The 16824-nt window shown below is 36.1% G+C and overlaps 1 pseudogene; it reads left to right on the forward strand.

Moving 5' to 3' along the window:
* The first annotated feature begins 308 nt into the window (after positions 1–308).
* Positions 309–1417, forward strand: LOC146905803 (uncharacterized; annotated as a pseudogene).
* Positions 1418–16824: the final 15407 nt, after the last annotated feature.

Here is a 16824-nt window from a genome sequence, read left to right on the forward strand (position 1 = left end):
AGGTAACCAAGGTTAAGTCGCGGTCGTGAGTGGACTCCTCACAAGTGTGTCCTAGGTTCTCTGATACGTAACGGGATGGGAATTTTGTTATTACTTTTCTGTTCCTTACGTATTATTTAAGAAGTTTTCAAGAATTATTATTGAATTAAGATTTATGAGATTTTATGTTGAGGCCCTTGTGCCAAAGATTATTTAAGATGTTGAAATAATTCCGCTGCGAAGTTTTGAATATTACGTTGTTGGATTTTTGAAGGATAAACAATTAATTATTCCTTTTATGATTTTGCGAAAAGTGTGACATTCCGTTTATGTTGAAAAACTCTGATTTTTTATTAAGAAATTTTTATGTTGGGAAAACGGGGTGTTACAACTACCAAAGAAGTGGAGCTGCTGCAGGAAATAGTAGTAATGCTAATTCCATTTCATAATTCTATCAAGGAATTAACAAAACCACCACCACTACATGTGGTCCTAGCAACGACGATGATCCACGTCATGCTAATTTATTGTTAAAGAGAAGCAGATCACCAAATGCATTAAATAGAGGTGAAACTTATGCTCAAGGTTCACAGGGTGATGAAAGTTCTAGTAGAAGACGCACTCTTCCTTCTTCTTTGTCATCATCTTCATCAACATCTTGGAGGGACTTTGACAACATGATGAACGAAGTTGCTCTTGCACGTGCAGGACCAAGTACCTATGGTACTACTTCTGCTACTTGGTCTCCACTTTATAGTCCTCCTCGTGGTACAATAGGTCTTTTTGAAGATGATCGTCCAATTCCATATCATAATGCACCTCCTTCTGATTTTCTCACTGAGCCTCTCGATATTCCTATCATGTTACGTCGTCAAGAGAATCCTAGGACAAACTTCAACATAGAAGACACGATCCTTCTCTTGTCTTTAGATCCTCCTCTGCATCATTTCTATATCTCTCTACAACAACAGGTGGAGCAAGAGGTTCTTCTTCTCGAAGCACAAGCCGAAGGCAGAATAACAACAATAACGTGGACATCTTTGATCTTATTCATGAACAACGAATGGATGAAGCATATGGTGAAAACATGATAAATGTTCAACAACATGTATGGTTATTGCCAGGAGGCCGTGTAAATCAATTTAGTGTTCCGAATATTAATCTTGGGATGCCTAGTAGTTTTATACCACCACGACAACCGCCTCCGCCTTCAGATCCATCATTGAGTAATTACAGGCTAAATCCTCCTCCACCTTCTCCTAGATCGAGGTTTAGTACTGTTGAACAAACTGGTGAGTATATGCAGACCAATTCAACATTCGCAAGATCAGAGAGTCCATCTCGTCCTCGCGGTAATAACCGCATTTTCATTTCAACTTCTAATGAACTTAGGGAAGAGAGGAATGCTCTCAGGGATGAGGTATATATACTTTCTTAATAACTTGAGATTATTTTTGGTTGTTCATTAGTATAAATGAATTTAGTGTTTAATAATGTGCTTCACTTTCAAATATTCTGGATTTATTTTGCATGATTAATTGTTAGTTGAAGTTTTTTTTTTAAGGAAGTTAGTTGAAGTTAATAAGTGATAGTATTTAATTTGTAATTATATAGTGTGTTGCCATATGTATAGATGTGGAGTTTTAATATTGCAATGAATTGGAAATGATGATAAGTGTGTTGTATTGATATAAACTATAATTAAGCTGATAGAAATTCATCCTAGAAATCTATCTTGATTGATATGTTTCTTCTTAAAAAAACTGGTTACCTCATTTAATTGTCAGGAGTCCAACAACATGCGAGAAATAGGTTGAAAAAAATGTGTATAAGTGATTTTTTTTTGAAAGAGTGTACAATGATAGATATGTAGCTCTCCTTACACATTAATTTTGCAAAGATGAATTAGACCAAAAATTGAATTTAAGATGGTATTAAAGCCTAGCTTAAGATCTATTGTGCCCCTTCAACATTTTGTTGTTGTTGTTGTTGTTGTTTTTTATGTTGTGTCAATGTCTATTCGATCGGTCACCACTACTTGGTCACCTGAGTCACACATTAAATGTCTAGTTATTAGTGTGAGGAGGTGTGTCAATAGTTTCATATTGAACAAAATATGACATGTCAATCTATTTATAGTGGTGGGTATTAAATCATGTTTAATCCAAATTCTAAAATTAGTTATTTATTTTATGAATTGGATATTGTTTTGTAGTGATCTAGTGAGCAACGGGGTTTCGTTCGCGATCGTAACATATCAGATTGTGTTATTCTTGCTTCCGAGGCTATCAGCTCAATTGAGAAACGACAATATGGGGGAAATATTGCTCTTAAGGTTGACATCTCCAAGGCATTCGACACATTGGATTGGAATTTTTAATTATGGTGCTGAATAATTTTGGTTTTTCTTCCACTTTTATTATTTGGATACTGGCTATTCTTCAATCAGCACGGTTATGTATTTTGGTCAATGGCAAGGCGGTTGTATTCTTTTCTTGCACTCGAGGGGTTCGTCAGGGTGATCCTCTTTCACCCCTTTTATTTTGTCTGGTAGAAGAAGTTCTCAGTAGGGCGATTTCTGCATCCAGAGAAAAAGGCCGGATCATTCCAATGTCATGTTGTCGTGGCATTTATTTTCCTACTCATATTTTGTACGCTGACGATATCATGATTTTTTGCACAGGTTTGAAGACTAATATTCGGGAGCTTCTTAATATTTTTAAAAAATATTTGGAGGTCTCTGGCCAAGTGATAAACAATGCAAAAAGTCATTTTTATACTGGTTATATGTCTGTTTCTCGTACAAACATGATTGCTAATTTGTTAGGTTTCAATGTTGGAGTTGTGCCTTTTATGTATCTTGGCTGCTTTATTTTTCAAGGGAAGCCGAAGGTTATTCATTTCAGATCAATTACAGACAAAATTAAGAATAAACTGGAAGGGTTCTGTTCTTTCAATCATGGGTAGAGTGCAGCTGGTTAAATCTATTGTTCATGGGATGCTTGTTTATTCTTTTCATATATATTTATGGCCTAAAAGATTGCTTAGATTGCTTGATTCCTGGATAAAAAAATTTCATTTGGAGCGGTGATGTTTTAATGCGGAAGGTGGTCACAGTTTCGTGGAGTATTATGTGTCGGTCATGGGCTGAAGGTGGGTTGAATATCAAGCCTACACGTTTAATTAATGAGGCTCTAATTCTGAAATTTGTTTGGGGTCTTCGAACAAAGGAAAATCAATGGACTTCCCTTTTCAAGCACAGATACTTCACTCACGGTCACCCAAATATGCGCTATTGCAAATCATCCATCTGGTCCGTAATTAAATCACAAATTGCTATTGTATTGGATAACTCGATTTCGGTTGTTGGTGATTTTCCGGTAGTGCAAGAGTTTCCAGAAGTTTTTACGGACGACATTACCGAGTTGCCGCCAGAGAGGGAAGTTGAGTTTGCAATTTATTTGGTACCGGGAACGAGTCATGTTTCGATTGCGCCGTATCGGATGTCTGCAACAGAGTTGGGTGAATTGAAGCAGTAGTTGGAAGAGTTGCTTGAGAGGCAGTTTATCAGGCCGAATGTTTCTCCGTGGGGTGCTCCGACAGTTGAATAAGGTGAAGATTAAGAATCGGTATCTGCTTCCGAGGATTGATGATTTGATGGATCAGTTAGTTGGTGCGGAAGTGCTCAGCAAGATTGCTTTGAGGTCAGGATATCATCAGATTAGAGTAAAGGCGAAAGGTATAACCAAAATTGCGTTCCGAACGAGGTATGGACACTGTGAGTATTCTGTGATGCCATTTGGAGTATCTAATGCACCAGGTGTCTTCATGGAATATATGAATAGTATATTTCATCCTTTTTTGGACCGTTTTGTGGTGGTGTTTATCGATGATATTTTGGTGTATTCGAAGTCTGAAGAAGAGCATGCTGAGCATTTGAGGATTGTGTTAGGTGTCTTGAAGGAGAAGAAGTTGTTTGCTAAGTTGTCGAAGTGTGAGTTTTGGTTGCGGGAAGTGAGTTTCCTTGGTCAAGTGATTTCTAAGGGTGGTATTGTCGTGGATCCGTCGAAGGTTGATGCAGTGTTGCAGTGGGAATTGCCTAAGTCTGTTTTTGAAGTTGAAAGCTTTCTTGGGTTAGCAGGTTATTATCGGAGGTTCATTGAGGGATTCTCTAAGTTGTCGTTGCCATTGACGTAGTTGACTCAGAAAGGACAAACTTATGTTTGGGATGCTAAGTGTGAGAAGTGTTTCCAAGAGTTGAAGAAGAGGTTGACTTCAGCTCCAGTGTTGATTTTGCCGAATCCAAAGGAATCGTTTGTTTTGTATTGCGATGCTTCTAAGGTGGGTCTTAGTGGTGTGCTTATGTAGAATCGTCAGGTTGTGGCTGATGCTTTGAGGCAGTTGAAAGTGCATGAGAAGAATTATCCGACCCATGACTTGGAATTGGCGATCGTTGTGTATGTGTTGAAGATTTGGAGGCATTATATGTATGGTTATAAGTTTGAGGTGTTCAGTGACCACAAGAGTTTGAAGTAATTGTTTAACCAGAAAGAGCTGAATATGAGGCAAAGAAGATGGTTGGAGTACCTTAAGGATTTTGATTTTCAGTTGAGTTATCATCCTGGAAAGGCGAATGTTGTTGCGGATGCTTTGAGTAGGAAGTCATTGCATATGTATGCTTTGATGGTGAAAGAGTTGGAATTGATTGAGCAGTTTCGAGACTTGAGTTTGGTTAGTGAGTTGACACCAGATGGTGTGAGGATGGGATTGTTGAAGCTGACGAGAAATATTTTGGAAGAGATCAAGAATGGGCAAAAGGAAGATTTGGAACTTGTTGATCGTGTGGTGTTGGTTAACCAAGGTAAGGGTGGAGACTTCAGATTGGGTGAGAACGGTGTTTTGATGTTTCGTGATCGTGTTTGTGTATCAGATGTTCTTGAGCTTAAGAGACGGATTTTGGAAGAAGGTCATAGAAGTAGTTTGAGTATTCATCCAGGAGCGACTAAGATGTATCAGGATTTGAAGAGGTTGTTTTGGTGGCATATGGAATGAAGAAGGATATCGCGGAATTTGTTTATGCTTGTTTGGTTTGTCAGAAGTCTAAGATTGAACATCAGAAACCGTCAGGTTTGATGCAACCGTTGTTTGTGCCAGAGTGGAAGTTGGATAGTATCTCGATGGATTTTGTCGGAGCGTTGCCGAAGACTGTGAAGGGTTTCGATTCGATTTGGGTGATTCTTGATCGGTTGACGAAGTCAGCACATTTTGTTCCTATCAAGACCGGTATGTCTATAGCGCAGCTGGCTGAGATCTACATTGAGCAGATTGTTAGATTGCATGGTATTCCTTCTAGTATTGTGTCAGATCGGGATCCGAGGTTTACTTCTAAGTTTTAGAAGAGTTTGCAAGCTGCTTTGGGGGCTAAGTTGAGGTTGAGTTATGCTTATCATCCCCTGACTGATGGTCAGACGGAGAGGACTATTTAGAGTTTGGAAGATTTGTTGAGAGCTTGTGTGTTGGAGCATGGTGTTAGTTGGGTCGAAAGTCTACCGTGGATTGAGTTTACTTACAACAACAGTTTTCATTCTAGTATCGGAATGACACCGTTTGAAGCTTTGTATGGTCGAAGGTGTAGAACACCGTTGTGTTAGTATGAGTCAGGTGAAAGTGCTTTGTTAGGACCGAAAGTTGTGCAAGAGACTACAGAAAAGGTTAAGATGATTCAAGAAAAGATGAGAGCGTCTCAGAGTAGGCAGAAGAGTTATCATGATAAGAGGAGGAAGGACATTGAGTTTCAGGTTGGTGATCATGTGTTTTTTAGGGTGAATCATGTAACCGGTGATGGTCGTGCTTTGAAGTGTCGGAAGTTAACTCCTCGTTTTGTTGGACCGTTTGAGATTATTGAGAAGGTTGGGGTTGTAGCGCATCGAATTGCGTTACCACCATCTTTGTCAAATCTTCATGATGTGTTTCATGTGTCTCAGTTGCGGAAGTATGTGTATGATGCGTCTCATGTGATTCAAGTGGATGATTTGGAAGTAAGAGATAATTTGACCGTTGAGACTTGGCTAGTTAGGATTGAGGATCGGGAGGTGAAGCGTTTGCATGGCAAGGAGATCGTTTTGGTTAAAGTGATTTGGGTTGGACCAACTGGTGAGACTGCCACTTGGGAATCGGAGAGTAGGATGAAGGTTTCGTATCCAGAGTTGTTTCCGTTAGGTAATTTTCGAGGGCGAAAATTCTTTTTAGTGGGGGAGAGTTGTAACAGCCCAATTTTTCGCTAGATTTGTTTTATTATTTATTTAATTATTTTTATGTGTGTTTATATGTGCTCCTATGTGATTAATTGCCTCTGTGTGTATTTTGGTTGGGAATCATAGAATTCGGTGTTAGAAGGGTATTTTAGTCATTTTGGACTTAAGGGCATTTTAGCCATTTTGTGAGTAAGGGTAATTTAGTAATCTTGATGAGGATTATTTTTAGTGCTTAGTGAGAGCCATTATTATTTTATTAAGTTACTAGAGAGTGTAGTAATTTATTCATAACCGTTAGGTGACCGTTATTACTACATTTTACCGTTAAGTGGGTAGAAACATTTTGAATTGGTTTAGTGAATGGGTTAGGCCCATTAAGACATCGTGAGTTGAGCCCAATTATATAAACTCTAGTGTTTAGAGGAAATAGGGTTACATAATCATTTTCACATTTTGAGATAAGAGGTAGAGAGAAAGACAAGAGAAGAAAGGGTTTGAAGAGGAAAGCTAGAGAGAGCTAGAGGAGGATAGAGATTCAAGTTTTTGGGAGCTAAAGTGAAGCCTTAGTTGGCGATTGTGAAGAATTAAGGTAAGGGGGTTAGAATTCAATCATAATTAATAGTTGTTGTTCTTCCCTAATTCTTTGCATAATTGCTTATTTGGGTTAAGTGATTAATTTGATTTTAGATGTAGAAATTCGTGCTTAATTTTGATGATACGATTATATGCATGAATTGAATGATAATTGTGTTGTTGTTGTTGAATTGGTATGTCAAAATGGGTTTATATGAATATGACATGTTCTTGAGTGAAATTGGTGAAGAATTAAGTTGTGGTTGTTTAATTGTGGATGATTTCATGATTAGATGTTGTTGTTGTTGTTGTTGTTGTTAGATGTGTTGTTGATGAATTGATGCAATGGGTATCATTGAAATGATGAATTGTTGATGAGATTTGTTGTTGTTGTTGAAAGTTGTGGAAGTTTGGTGAATTGGTGAATATTGTTAAAATGAAGTTGTGATCTCAAAACTTGTGCATGTTTAAGTGCTTTGAAGTGTATGTGACCTATAAACATCTTTGAGATTAAGTTTTGGGGTTTGGAAAGATCAAAATTGAGATTTTGGGTGAAAAAGGGTTGGAACCCGTAACTGATTTTTGACAGAACTGAAGCAGGACGCTTAAGCGTGCAGACCTAGTAGTGGGAATGCATTGAACTAGTACTTATCCCCAGGTACTAGGTTCGATTCCCACGGGAGACAAAAACACTATTAGGGGGTAGTGATTAAGCTTGTGAGTAATAGTGCCGGGGGTCATAAGGCGAGGCCGGTGCCACTGAGGTGTGCATGCGGGACCCACCCTACATGGCTGTTACAAGTAGAGTATCGTATCCACAAGGATTGTCCTTTCGTCCGAACAATTCTAGTTACCTATTTTTATAATTATCTTAGGTAGACTATACAAATGATGAGGCTGTTGGGAGTTTCTTAAATAGGTAGGGCACCACCTGACCCAATGGGCATCATCCACTGGGTACCTAATTAGGCCTTTCCCTCCGTTGGCTAACTGCACCTGCTGATCGCACGGTGATCGTTACGTGCGGGGTCTTGCTAATTCAAAGGTAATTGAAACATAAACTTAAATTGGCTTTCCAGTGTTTCCCAAGGCAATGAAGGCCAAGGTTCCCTTAGGTCTGCCCATCTATGAATCTTAGGACACTCATAGAACTCTCTCTCTCTACACTTAGTAGTTCTACAAACAGACAACCCAAATCTATGTCTACCTTACTAAGGGTTTCAAGAGAATGGTCTTACTAGGTTATAGCCTTAAGTTGGACAACTAGGTGCTTGTTTCCCTAATTACTAACCAGTTAATTCCTAGCTTCAGTGATGCTCCACATGACCGAATGGGTATCATCCACTGGGTACCTACGTCTAGGGTCAAAAATTCCTATGGTATCTTTGGCTAATTAATAATCACTTACTTCCTAGACAAATGGTTATCAGTAAAGGGATATAAATATCAAGATATAAGCATCCGGTTAGTGATAGAAATATGAGGTCATGTCACAGCCTAAGTACCTAATATAAGGTTGCAGCTCTCACAGAAATAAAACTATAATCTAATAAAACTTAATATCGAACAAAAGAATAAATAAATGAAATAAACGACATATTATGTTAAATAAATATACAAAAAAAAAAAAAATACAGACGTTCATCTTAGAACACTAACCTAAAAGGATTTAGTTACACATGGTAACTAAAACCAAATTACTAAAGATAAAAAAAAATACCATAGAAAATCAAGGAGTAGATAGAAACTTTCCCGAAGCTCCAGAGCCTTCCTCTTGAACTGCTCCAGTTCTGAACGAGAAATTCTAAATGAGGAAACTTGGTATTTATAGTGAGAGTTTCTACCTGGGTTTTGGCTAAAAGTGCGGCTTTACCCATTTCGGAAGCATGAAAATACAGTTGTGCCCCGACTTTTTGCATGCACGGGGCGCATAGCAAATGCATGTGGCACATAGTGCATTTCCCCATGCATGCCTTAGACGCATTTCAAATGCCCTAGGCGCATTTGTATATATTTCGAGCCCATTCTCCGATTTTCTGTCGTTTTTAGGTCTTCGTCTTCAAATAACTTGCCTCAGTACTTTGGGAACATAATTCTTCCCACTTGTAAGTTTTCTGAGGCCTCTTGAATATTTATTCTTTTCTCTTAAGTCTTCACAATTCTTCGGTTGTTCTTGATTTGCTGATTTGCATGATTTCTTCATGAATTACTTCAAAAACCCCCTCAAATTGCTATGTTTCGGCAAAACTAGAATTACAGACCAGAATATAGAAAACATTAAAAAAAGTCCCAAAATCATAGGCAATCGTTCTAATACTCCTCCTTTTTGATGCTATTTCCTACTAAAATAAGCTGAAAAACATGCTAAGAATAATGTAAGATGACCTGTCATCACAACCCCAAACTTAGACTGTTGCTTGTCCTTAAGTAACGAAAGATGACCTGTCATCACAACCCCAAACTTAACTGTCGGTGCAATGTGGACTATAGGAAAAAATCATGTCCTGAACTTGTTCAGATTATATAATTTGAACTCTCCCTCACCTTATAAAGTGGCAAATTTAATATAGTCTTGAGCTAGTTAGGATTATATAAACCGAAAAATTATGGGATAAGTTCGGTTTATATAATCTGAACTAGATCAGAGTTTGGATGGTTACTTGCTCAGCAACAGTTAGTCATTAAACACATTTTTTAAAAGGTATTTATTGGACAGACCATGTTTTACCATGTTTTTTTTATCGTACTTAATGATCCGTTACACTATATGCACCATCCTTTACAAATTCATCTTTATAAATATCCATCAATTCTTCACAATTTCTCATTCCATCATATCGCATTCTCTCTTTCTCTTTTCTTCTACAATGTGTTTCTATCATTGGACTTTCATACAAGAAGGTTACTCTAGATTTTTAGGGATTGAATGAATGGGCAAAAGACATGGTGGTACCATGCAAATTTGCACCATTTGTTTGGGTGTCAAGTTGACCTATCTAGATGTATGGTTGACCATCAAAGTCTACTTTGCCCTAGAGAGGAAAAAAAAACTTACCCCCGCATCCTTCCCCCTCCATCTTCTTCTCTTTCCCCCTTTTCCCCTCCATCTTCTTGTACCACATGTTTAGCTTTAGGTGTTTAATTAACTTGTGTAATAAGCTTCAATGAAAATGTAAATTTACTATGAAAGATATGATATATTAATAAAATGATATTCATTTCTTGTTTCTTTTCATTTTTTTCTCTTTTAATTTTAGTCGTTTTCTATTATTTGTTTCTAATATATATGCAATGTTGTTCTGTAATTCAAGGTTTCATCTAGTTTTGGATTCTATATGACGGATAGCGTTCAAGTTTTACTTTTCGAGCAAAGGGTAATTTGGGACAAAAATAGGGCGCGTGAGAAACCAGTAGGGTGGAAAAAGTAATGGCCATATTAAAATCACATCTAATATTTCAAGGCCCATGCCCATAGTCCCTAACCCTAAAATTGAGCCCTCTCTCTTATTACTCCGAATATAAAGAAGTGTTGTAGACGGTTTATTTTTTCTCACCCATTCACTCATCTTCTTTGTTTTTCTTGATTAGATCTAGTTTTTTATTTTATTTTATTTTCTCCTCATATCTAACCCTTCTTCACGCTCCTTAAAAAAAATAAAAAATCTCTTCTTCAGGTTATTTGATTTTAATTTCTTGTGCTACTAGGTATTCTTTATTTTATCAGAAACATATTAACGTCTCTATGAGTCGACCAATTACATATGAAATTTTGTCAACAAGTTTTATGAACAAACTAAATATTCAAGTTGCATCATTTGAACACATTTTATACCCAATTTACTAATGTCAACATTGGTTTCAACAATATTTGAGATCTGATAACTTAACAAGGGCACTCTACGTTCAATTTTGGGTCAAGTCAATTTCTGTCAAAATTTCATAACACATGATGACGATGAAGGTGGAGATGACATTGAAGACGAAGATCTTGTAATTCAATTAATCATGAATCATACAGATCCAATCGACAAAATACCAAAGGTATATCGTTAATACTATATCTCTGGTTAAACTTTACTTGATTATAAATTGAATTTCAGCTTTAAATTTAATAATTGATCATGTTTTTCTTCCTTCAATTTATATTTTATTATTTTTTAATTTATGAATTATTTTTTTGTTCATAATTTATGAAAATTTTATTTTGAATATTGAATAGACGATTATTTATTTATTTATTTTTTAATTTAGGATTAGATTTAGCTTGCCTAATTTATGGTTTATGTGTTTCTGAAAGGTTTAATTACACTTTTGACCCCCTAAGTATCACAAACTTGCGATTTTGGCCCCCTGATAAAAACAATAACAACCCAGCCTCATAAGTGATTCCCCTTTTGTAGTCAAAATTGGCTTGGGGAGCCAGAACTGCAAAAGGGGCTAGACTTAGGGGGCTGGGTTGTTATTGTTTTTGTTTTGGGGCCAAAATCAGAAGTTCGTGATACTTATAGGACCAAAAGTGTAATTAAATCTAATATAAATTATATATGATAAATATAATTTTGCGTGGCCATTTTTTTATTGTTCAAATTATACATACCGAACATTTTGTATCACTGTGAACAAGAATTTGGATTTTCCATCATCAATTGCTATATCAGTAGTTTCTCCAGGTTGAATGGATTCACAAATTCTTGGATCCTCTTCGTCGTCCTCAAAAGCTTCTTTCTTTGAAGTTGATGACTTTTTTCCACGTTTCTTTGGGGGCTCACTTTTTAGGGAAGTTGAGAGATATGAAGCTGCCCCTACTGCTGAGAAAATAGCTGAAGTGTAATGAGAAACCATGGACAAGGATGCAACAAAAGAGCATGATGAATCATATTACAAGGTACTTAACATTTAACCTTAACTGTTTCCATTGTTGTTGTTATTCTTTCATTAATAAGTTTTCCAAATGTACTTCCTTAACATCTAAGAATTTGTAATGTTTTTAGGTAGTACCTATTCAACTCTTCATTCTTAAAATCAGAGGACAAAAGGTCTTGAAACAGGTAACAAATGCGCGAGAGATGCCCAAATTATAGATGACACAAACTCGAAATAAGAAGTACCAATACTGCTAGTTTTTTTTTTTTTTTGGTAGATAGACGAAATGGCAAAGTCATTATAAACTCACACACACAAGTGGAGGTACCGGGGTTCGAACCCCGGTCATGGCATCCGGCCTAACAATTTCGGCATTTTGCCAGTTGAGCTAGGACTTCTGGATTCAATACTGCTAGTTCTAATAAGGTACGATAGTAAACAAAGTTTGAATCAGAATTTAATGCACTATTTGTTTGTTAATCAAAGTTTCTGTTGCCATTAATTATTCCTTTTAATTTAGACCCTTTAATTTTTTTATTTAGGTGCCTGAACCGCAAGACGTTCGTAATGCATAGGTTGGACGTAAAAGAATCAAGGTCTGGTGGCCATTGGACAAGATGTAAGAATCTAAATATTAGCAATTTTCGTAATGGTAACACAATCATATCAGTTAATAAAAATATATATCATAACGCATCAAAACTAGTCTTACAATTTATATATCCTAAATTTGTTATCAACAAAATAGAGAGTATGAAAAGAGAATCATTGTCATAAGTAGGATGAGAGAATTAACCCATTTGGGGTTGACCTAGTGGTTGGTTTGGGATCTTGGAGTGTGCTCCTCTCAAGGTCTCAGGTTCGATTCCCTCTAGTACTAATTTCGGTGGGCAAGTCCACTAGCTTAGAATGGGGCCAACGCAAGTGGGCGGTGAGATTGGTCCTCTCGAATTAGTCGATCCTCGGATCGGATACCGAGTTTTGAAAAAAATAGTAGGATAAGAGAATTCAAAAACAAGATCATTTATTAAGATGAAGATGGTGGTTGTTGATTCCATAGAACAATGAGTAGCCTAAACTCTTCATCCCTCTTCTTCTTCAAATACATTAATTGTCATAGAACTTTTTTTTTTTCCTTGCCAAACACACAAGTTCTTCTTGATTCTTCAAGTATTCCTTTTCTAACAAAACCATTTCATGGTTACTTTCTTTTTTCCTTTTTCTATAACCGTTTCTTTAGCTTCTTACTGAACAACCATATCGGAGTGAAACTGAAGACCTTGTAGTTTAACGATTACATTGTTGTAGTCTTTCACATGATTACAATCGTCAATAGATATGAAAAAAAAACATCAATATTTTCTTCAGATTTCTCGCAATCATGTGCATAATTTTCAGCAGGAACATCAGAAGAAGAAAAAAATTCTAAAGGAAGGAGTATCCTCAAGATGGGGACGAAATCCAGGCTGACCACAAACATAAATACCGTTTTTGTTAGCTTTTCCTACACGAGTTTTACAATTCCTTGAGCTCAAACTTCTCTTCTGCTTCACAATCTTCTTAACAAAATCTCCATGACCCAACATCGATTGCTTCCACCACTTTACATACGCATGGTAACATATGCATCAAACAGTCATGGTGCAAAATACAAATTTTTATCAGACATGAGCCTAGAGTAGTTTTTCAAAGCAATATACTTTGTATCGTTTAACCTAGCTACATAACTCGGAATATCTTGGTCAATTCCAAATTGTATAGACACTCTATGTGGAAGATATTGCTCTATAGGCTTAAATCCAACAAGCTCAAATCTCTCAAGCATATAGAAAATCAAAGTATTATTTTTTATATATCCAAATCCTTCTAAAATGGTACCCAAATTTCGTTATTTGGATAAAAAAAATTCCACATTTCTCAGGACATCTAGCATATGGACGCCAAAGAAAATCATTGACACTTCAGTTTAATGCAAACTTAACATTGTCAATTTGCAAGGCCTGAACCTTATTCAACCTAAACAGTAAAGGGTCTATGCGGTTGATCAACATGGGTTGTGGTTGCAAGTTTGTGAACCTCTCCCGCACCCAAACTTGTGCCAATTAAAAAGGTGATAGAAGAGAAAATTAAACCGGAAATATATCATCACCAACAAGATATTTTGACAGATCAATAATTTTTTTTCTTAAATAAGTTAAATCCTTATTTATGCTAGCCAAAACAACTGCCACAAAAGCAATTGGATTTCCTCTAGCAAGATTACACCAACAGAAAACAAACAACTTTTCACCATTTTTTGTATGAAGAAAAACAAAAATTGACAACCAAGTAGAAAGGAAGGATTCATGTTCAATTCCATCATATTTTCTCGGCAAGCCTTCTCATGCATAGTCTCATATACATAATGATTGAACAATCATTGGAGGATAACATCATGGAGGTGAAGGAAGATTTCGTGCTTTCAGCAACTGGTGATAGTGAACCAACTCATTGAACAACACATTTACTCAAACCTATTGCAAATTCCATTGATTAACCAACTCTTAAAAGAAAGCAAATTGATCCTTGAAAGAGGGCAACTTACAAATAAGAATGAAGGTCACACTTACACATCATTATGGATGGATATGTTCATCGATAAAGGTAGTGAAATTGAAAAATTATTGATTAATACTAAAATTGATGTTGTCTCTAAGCAACAGACCCAGTCCTTTGCCATGAACATCTTCTTGAATGGTACCTTGAAACAATTAGATAGGATATTTTCTGTGCATGATTAATATGATAGTTCTCTCCTCAACACAATTTGTAGATCACTTGGGGAATATACCCTTTATTGTAACTCTTTATATAGAGGATGAAAGACAAAGAATGTTAAAAGTGGCAAGTATAACAATTTTTTACTTTTTATTTTATTTACTTGACTAAATGGAAAATATAACCATTAGGAAAATAATTTTTGTGCAATAATTAATAGATTCCTTATTTTACTTATACTGATTTTTCCACCTTTAACATTCTTAGCCTTTCATCCTCTATATAAGAAATTGTTATAATCTTTGACAAGAAACTATGATAGAATTGAACATGAAGCCTTCCTTGCTACTTGGTAGTCAATATTTGTTTTTCCTCATAGAAAAATGGTGAAACGTTATTTGTTTTCTATTGCTATTAGTCTTGCTAGAAGAAATCGAATTACTTTGCCGCCAACTGTTTTGGCTAGCATAAATAAGGATTTAACTTTATTTACGAAAACAATTATTGATCTGTCAAAATATCTTGTTGGTGATGATATATTTCCTGTTGAATTTACTTTTCTATCACCTTTTTACTTGGTTCAAGTTTGGGTTGGGCGAGGCTCACAAACTTGCAACCACAACCCATGTTGATCAACCACATAGAACATTTATTGTTTAGGTGGCATAAGGTTCTGGCCTTGAAAGTTGACAATGTTAAGTTGGCATTAGGCACAACTGTCGATGATTTTCTTTAGCGTCCATATGTCAGATATCTTGAGAAGTGTGCAATTTTTCGTTTTCTACATGCTTGAGAGTTTCTAAGCTTATTGGATTTGATTCTATAGAGCTATATCTTCCACATAGAGTTTCTATGCAATTTGGAATTGACCAAGATGTTTCAAGTTATGTGGCTAGGTTCAACGATACAGAGTATATTGCTTGGAAAAACTACTCTAGGCCCATGTCTGATAAAAATTTGTATTTTCCACCAAGACTGTTCGAGGCAGATGTTACCATGCGTTATGTAAAGTGGTGGAAGTAATTGGTGCTAGGTAATGGAGATTTCGTTATGAAGATTGTGAAGCGGAAGTGAAGTATGAATTCAAGGAAACGTAAAACTCGTGTAGGAAAAGCTAACAAAAGCGGTATTCATGTTGGTGGTCAGCCTAGATTTCATCCCAATCTTGAGGATACTCTTGCCTTTAGAATTTTTTTCTGATGATCCTCCTGAAAATTCTGCACATGATTGTGCAAAAGTTGAAGAAAATATTGATGCTTCTTCTATATCTTGAGGATTGTAATCCTGTGAAAGAGTCCAACAATGTAATTGGTTAACAACAAGAATATTTTTTATTGTTATTTTTAATCCTCTGTAAGTATAATATATCTATAGCAAACAAAATGATGCAGGATTTCATACTAGTAATAGAAAAAAAGCATGGAAAAGTCCTTATTTCATAATTCCCAGTAGTTGAAAAGTCCAACATGACGAACTTTATTATCTCTCCAGTTGAGTCTGTAGAGTAGGAAAGACATTTGAGTTTAGCATGATATGCAGTACAAATGCAGATAGTGGACACAATACCGACATTCATATGTAGTCAACAATAAATTAATTATTTGAGAAAATGGAACTGATCGAAACAATATTTGTCAGTGTCGTGTTCATTTTAAGAAGTATTTAATTTGGATTCTTATTGAGAACTTTTAATGGACCAGTAAAGGTACAACTTCATCAAGGAATTTCATAAAAGCTATTCAACTACAACACCCAAGAGTAAAATCTATAAATATTTATGTTGATGCAAATCCAATTTGGATGATGATTCCATACCACATAACAAAGTCCTAATGGAAATGGGTCAAGACATAGAAAAGAAGAGCTACTTCCTTAAACTAATGAACTTTTAACTATGATAATATTGTTAATCCGAGTGAGATTTCACAAGTTCTTCCAGGACAACATCCTCTATCTGTTCTTGCTCCTTATCGTTGTCTGGTTGTTACAAAAGTTCTTGAATTTATTCAACAAGCGGTTGCAGCAGCTACTGATGGACAAGAAGCGTCGTTTATTACTTGCTTAACGAAGATCCAAAGGAAGAAGTTGAATAAATCTTATAAAACCCGTTCTAAGGGTCCTTCTTTGAATTCAACCCAATGAAGATTTTCTATTCGAATATACGGGGAATTGGCAATCCTGAATCTAGAATTTATTTTAAACTTTTTTTATGATACTCATCGTCCCAATTTGATGTTTATAGCTGAGCCAATGGTGAGTTTTGCTCACATTCCCTAGATGTTTTAGAGAAGTGTTATTTTTACTAATTTTTGTGTGAATAATCGACATTCCATTCTTCCTTCTCTTTGGGAGTTATGGGGGGATGATTTGGTGGCAAATGTCATTTTTGTCTCTCATC

The sequence above is a fragment of the Medicago sativa genome, chromosome 7 (assembly GCF_051527215.1).
Source record: "Medicago sativa cultivar Bolivia chromosome 7, Bolivia_mono, whole genome shotgun sequence".
Classification (NCBI taxonomy): domain Eukaryota; kingdom Viridiplantae; phylum Streptophyta; class Magnoliopsida; order Fabales; family Fabaceae; genus Medicago; species Medicago sativa.